A 6,659-nucleotide genomic window follows, 5' to 3' on the forward strand; every position below is an offset into this window, starting at 1 on the left:
GGGGACAGATCAACAAAGTTGTTGTATGCAGATGATGTGGCATTACAGGCATATTCTGAGCAAGCATAGGATAGAGAAATGGAATGGAATGCAAAATTGAAGGCACATAGGATGAAACTAAGTACAGATAAGACAGCGGTAATGGCAGCAAATTTGGGAAATCGGAAGAAGCTGAGAATTGAGATAAAAGGGAAGGTAGTGGAATAGGTTAACAGCTTCAAGTATCTGGAAGAGATGGTCGAGAAGGGAAGTCTGAATGAAGACGTCAATGGTAGAATCAGAGGGGCTGTAGTCAACTGGCAGAAGTGTCAGGTGTAGTGTATGACAGAGGAATACCAAAGAAACTGAAATGTAAGGTGTATAAAACAGTGGTGTGACCAGTACTACTGTATTGTGCAGAAAACTGTGCAGTAAAGACAGAGCAGATGGTAAAGCTTGAGGGGATGGAAATGAAGTGCCTGAGAAGGGTGATAGGATGCACACTGCAGGACAAATGAAGAAATTAGGACAAGAGCAGAAGCTAAAGTAGCTCCAATTGCCGAAAATATCAAAGAGAACAAATTACAGTGGTATGAATACATGTGCAGAAAAGCAGAAGACAATCTAGTGAAGAAAATTTGGGACAGACAGGAAGGTGGTGGATGGATTGTGTGAGAGAAGATCTGCAACAGTCAGGCATGCATATTGAAGAAGGCAGGAGTATGACATTGAATCGAGAGAGATGGCAGCAGTTAACATAAAATCCTGACCCCATGTAGAAAACAGGAAAAAGGGGGATTGATGGTGATGATGATTTTATGATGAAGTCTTTGTTAATTGTTCTGCGAAAGCACTTCTGAAAAATTGAAAACTAAGCAATCTTAACAGATTTGCACATAAGAAAGTGGTACTTATCAGATGTACAAGAATGTAACTAGCATACCTCTCAGCTTCTTAGACAAGAAATCTGGACAAAGCCAAATAATTGGGGGACAAAGGGCCAAAAAAGGGACAATTTTTAAATATTGCTCTTACAAACTTAGAAAGTTGATAGAATAACAGGTTTTACATTAACATACATTTTCTAAAGAGTATGAAGTCTGAAAATCAAATGTCTATCATTTTCTGATTTCATTTCTCAATGATTTGAAAATGATTTGCCAGAAAATTGCAATATTATGAGAAACAGAGCAAAAATATGAGGCAAATATCTGGACACTCTGCAAAAATCTGTACAGTTGAGAGTTATGGTAACTGTTCGGTGTTGTACTTTTTAACACGTTGAGAAGAAAGAGAGAAAGAGAATCAGAGAAAGTCTAAGTGATGCAAGTAGCACTTAATGATCTATAGGAAAAGGAGAAAGACAAACAACTCGTAAGAGTTAGGTAGTGTCGGGGAGTGCAGTTTGCATACTGTATCCAAGGTTAATGGTCTTCCTTTGAATATTTTAAGCAATAAAATTTTATTTAACACCCAATCACTCACACACACAGAGGCACATATACATAAAAAAAAATAAAAAAGGACAGTGGTGCACACCTTATGACCTTATCATAAGCAGAGCCATTAAAGGAGGAAACATTTCTGAAACAGGCTGGACCTAACAGATAATAGATAATTAACATTATTAGACATTATTAGAACTGGTAGTAACAGTAAAAATTGTGTGTGTGTGTGTGTGTGTGTGTGTGTGTGTGTGTGTGTGTGTGTGTGTGTGTGTGTGTGTGTGCATGCATGCTAGTGCGTGTGTTTTTCTGCATCTGAGTCTCTTCATACACATATGCAAACAAACACACACACACACACACACACACACACACACACACACACACACACACACACACACACAAACACACACATGTATATGTGTGCATGAAAGGGAAAAAATACAATAAGCAAAGCAGATGGCATCCTACAATTAACCATCATTTTGAAACAACAACAATCCTAACAAAACGTTTGATATAATAAAAGTATTATAGTATAACAACACAGAGAGAAATACACTATGACCACTTGAGTAAAGAAAAATTGTTAATTCAGTTAGCGCTTTCATATCCTGCCTGTACGCAAGTCTGATGAATTGTCCAGGCAGGACATAAAAGCACTAACTGAATTAAACAACAATTTTTCTTTCCACAAGTGGACATGGTATATTTCTCTCTGTGTTGTTACACTATTTTGCTGTGGACTCTGGTCTTTTTTCAGAGAGATACTTCGGCAGCTGCTTCATTAATTTTTATAATGAAAGTATGATTAAGCCCACTGCACTCATATATATATATATATATATATATATATATATATATATATATATATATATATATATCTAATAAAACATTTCCCTCTGGACAACATATATAAAATAAAACATTTCCCTCTGGACAATATATATAAAATAAAACATTTCCCTCTGGACAACATATATAAAATAAAACATTTCCCTCTGGACAACATATATAAAATAAAACATTTCCCTCTGGACAACATATATAAAATAAAACATTTCCCTCTGGACAACATAGTAAAATATTGATAGCTTCTTGATCAACCACAGTTGGTCGATATATGCAGATGGCCAACTATTGTTCTAGCTCCCCTGCAAAAACGTTATTTATTCTTTTGTTTTTTCCTGCAATCAGGATTTTCCTCATGAATGCTCAGTTGACTGTCAACATATATATTTTATTTATTTTTGCATTTGTTAACTGGGTTAGTCTGACTGGCCCAGAGAGCCCCTTTTCTGTGGAGACCTGAGGAGAAAAGCTCCAGGAAAGTAATTAAAAATAAGAAAAAAAACTAGCAATTCAAGTTATAAGATACTTAGTACAAAATTCAGAGAAAAAGAAGAATACAGCATGAATATTTACAAGGTAAAAGTACAGTATTTTGAGAATGCAATAGCAATATGTTTGAGAAATTTGGTTAGCATTAAGTTATATACAAGGAAAATAGCAATGCCTAAAATAAAAAAAATACGTAATATAAAATTCAGAGTAACATCATGACATAATACAACAAAGATGCATTTACTAACATAGGTACTAACTGCAGAGACAGTAATATGCGTAGACAGTTTAGATAGCAGGTACCAGGCAGATATGTTAATTGAGAGAAGAGGAAAAATTCATCAGGTTATTTACAGATTCGTGCATGTAAGAAATAAAATGTTATTTGCTTTTTGAATTCACCACTTTTTGTACTGGGGCAAAGGGACAATGGAAGTTGTTTCATGAGTTTGCAATTGAATGACTGTATTTTTCCAATATTTTTGTTTGGATTGGTCACCTGAAGTAGGTTTTGTTGTGTGCTTTTGAGGTCATGATTGGATGTGTAGGGTGTAATTATGGATGTAAAGGCAGGGCAGGAATTGGGGCTATTTAGGATGCTATGTGCAATTTGTAATTGTAATATTTGAAGCATGTGGGGGGGCTCAGGCCATCTTAAGCTTTTCAGGGATATACAATGATGGGATTTCTAGCTATTACTGGCTGTGAATTTGGCTACCTTGTTATAGGTGGTTTCCAGTATGGTTAAGAGATTATTTTGGAGATAAGTATGGAAGCAGCATACATCAGGGATGGTAGAATAAATGTTTAAGCCAGTATAGTTCTAGATTTGTTAGGTAAATTTTTGTTGTTGTGGTATAGGAGACCTAGTTTTTGATTGGACTTTGTTTTTTGATACAGTTTAAGATATGTAGGTAGAAGTTTAGTTGGTTGTCTATAGTAATTGGTGTTTGAGTCAGTGGTGATAATTCTATTAGCTAAAGATGAGATGGTGAAGTTTTCTTTAGCTGAAATGAGTTTTTTTTTGGAAGGAAAAAGAGAAGCTTGGTCTTTTTGGGGTTGAGAAGTAGGTTGCTTTCAGTTAGCCATTGTTCTACTAGGTGCATTGATTGCTGAGTGACAATGTGGAGATTTTGTATGTTGTCAGAGGTGTTAATAATTGTGGAATCATCTTCTTACTGTATTAAGATACAGTGGGGCAGAAAACATGGTGGTTATTTGTAAATATATTAAAAAGTAGGGGACCCAGGATATAGCCCTCGGGAACCCCGGTCTTACCAAAACAGAAAAGGGAGAAGGATGTTTGCCATCTGACAGACTGATATCTGTTTGAGAGGTAGCTGTTAAACCAGGAGGTAGTGGAGGAAGAGAGTTGTAGGTTGGACAATTTATTTAGGAGGATGGGATAGGAAACAGTATCAAATCCTTTGGACAGGTTAATGAATAGAGCTGATATGAGTTTATTATTATCTCTGGCTTGGGAAATGTTGTGTGTGAAAGATAGGAGGGTAGTGGTAGTACTGTGTGAGGATGAGAAACGGTGCTGTGTGGGTGTAATTAGGTTTGCCTGTAGGAGTTTTAGTATTTGTCAATGTGTACATTTTTCCAGTACCTTGGATAAGGGTGATAATATTGCAATAGGCTTGTAATTTGAAGGTTCTGTACAATTTCTTCCCTTGTGGAGGGGTATTATGAATAATTATTTCCAGATATCTGATACTGTACTTTCTTGGCTGGATCTGTTGATAAATATAGATACAGGGTATGCTACAGATATGGCTGCAAGTTTGAGAAATAATGGGGGGAATTTGTCGCTTAATGGGGAACAGGGTTTGCATTTGTTAAGCAGTGATCTGATGAAGGAAGTTGCTATGGGTGATAGGGAGAATGAGGGAAGAGATGAGGTGAGAGGTGGAGTCTTAATATTTAGAGTTTCTGGTTTAGTAAACTTTTCTTTTGTTTTAATGAAAAAGATGCTAAGCACAGTTACAGTTTTGCTAGAAGGTTTGTTAGGGGAAGGGTTTGGTGAAGAGGGGTTCCCTGGGGATAGTAATTTGTTTATTGAGTGCCAAAATTTCTTCAGGTTGGAATGTGGATTGCTCTGAGATTTTTGACAGAAATGTTTTTTTTTTGTTCAGTAGGACCTGCTTTTTTGTTTGGTTATGAAGCTGTTTATATAAGTTCAGGTGGAAAGTTGAGTTGTTTTTTTTTCCATGCTCTCCAGGCACTGTCTCTGTTGTTCATAAGTGATCATGTTTCCTGGTTTAGCCACGGTGCATACATTTTAACCTAATTTTTCTACTGGGAGCCAAGGTGTTTAGGGTTTCTAGCAGTATATTGCTGAAGCTTTGGACAGCCTCATCAAGGGGTAATGTGAGTAGGAATGACCAGTTTGCAATGGACAGTAATTCGTTTAAAGAGACAGGGCTGATTTTTTAAGGTTACGAGACTCTCTGTGCTGGTAGCTCTTGTTAAGATTGGGAGAGTGTCTTACTATTGAGATTGGAAGGTGGTCACTAAAGGATTTTGGTAGGGTGGAATGTCCTGATAGCAATGGGGGATGGATACTTATATCCAGTTGATGACCGAGGTGTTCTTGGAATTTTTTTGCCAGTGCATGGGCGAGGTGATCAGCTAGGTAAAGCCAAAGAGGTTTCTAGAGTAGCTAGGGGTGGTAGTATTAACATGGTTCCAGTTAATATTTATATCCCCAAAGATGATGGTTTTGTAAGGCATGGATATAGAAATCCAAGAAAGAAACTACTCAGGTATGGGAATGTTTAATTTTATTCATTGAAAAACTTTGGCATGTTTTCTTTCTGTTGCTCTATACAGAGAACACTATATGTGTATGTGTGTTAATTTATATATATATATATATATATATATATATATATATATATATATATATATATATATACACACACACACACACACACACACACACACACACACACACACACACACACACACACACACACACACACACACACATAGTATTCTCTGTATAGAGCAACAGAGACAAGACAGGCCAAAGTTTTTCAGTGAATAAAATTAAAGCTATTAATGCCTTTGTTCCCTTGGAAAGCAGTTGCATTAGCAGACTTTATTTTTAGCAGTATGCTATCACTGTGGCAAACATTTGCACCAAAGCTATGAATGCAATTGTTCAGTTTATTAGAAAGCAACTGCACTCACAGTTATCAGTAGTATGCAATAATTACACCTTCAAATATTAATATAAAAAAAGCAAAGTCGAAGCTGCAATGAATTAGTGAATGATAACAAATGAAGAAGTTATTAAATGTATATTTTCATGTAAAAAGGCAAATGTGCCATAACACATCTACATGTGGTCAACACGGCTTCTCAAAAGCAGTAAAATGATTGAGGCAACTATTTCTAATATAAATAAAATAGTAAAAGTGCAAATAATGACATGCTTTTCTATGACAGGCAACAAGTTACCATTAGCAGTAAAATATTCCAGTTTAGTGTTACATAATTTCATTACACTGAAGGGGAAAACACTATGCAGTCAGTGTCAGTGGCACAACAAGAAACAGACTGAGCATCGGTGCTGGAAGACCAGTAAGCTGTGAGTTCGATTCCCACTCCAAGTGACTGGAATGTTGACACTGCAGTCCAGCATTTGGGAAGGGTGTTGCACTTCTGAGTTTGTTATCCTGCAGATGAGATGTTAAAGCAAGCTTCCATCAGCTTGAGTGGGTGATACCTTGAATAGAAAGAAGTTCCCCAATGTACAACTTTCCCCTGGTAGTACAAGTACCACCCTAGGTCATCCCTGGTCATCAAAGGATAAATAAATAAACATATAAAAAATATATATGGGCATCAACAGTTAACAATAATGATCAACACGTAGAAAAC

The 6,659-nt window shown here is 36.4% G+C and overlaps 1 protein-coding gene across 2 annotated transcripts in view; it reads right to left on the reverse strand.

Annotated features, from left to right (window-relative positions):
- The window catches only part of RBMS3 (RNA binding motif single stranded interacting protein 3), a 3,568,139-nt gene that overhangs the window by 3,193,027 nt on the left and 368,453 nt on the right, over window positions 1–6,659 (reverse strand). The gene's annotated exons all lie outside the window — the stretch shown is intronic.

This window comes from Protopterus annectens, chromosome 3.part1, assembly GCF_019279795.1.
Source record: "Protopterus annectens isolate FY-2018-M chromosome 3.part1, PAN1.0, whole genome shotgun sequence".
Taxonomy (NCBI): Eukaryota; Metazoa; Chordata; order Ceratodontiformes; family Protopteridae; genus Protopterus; species Protopterus annectens.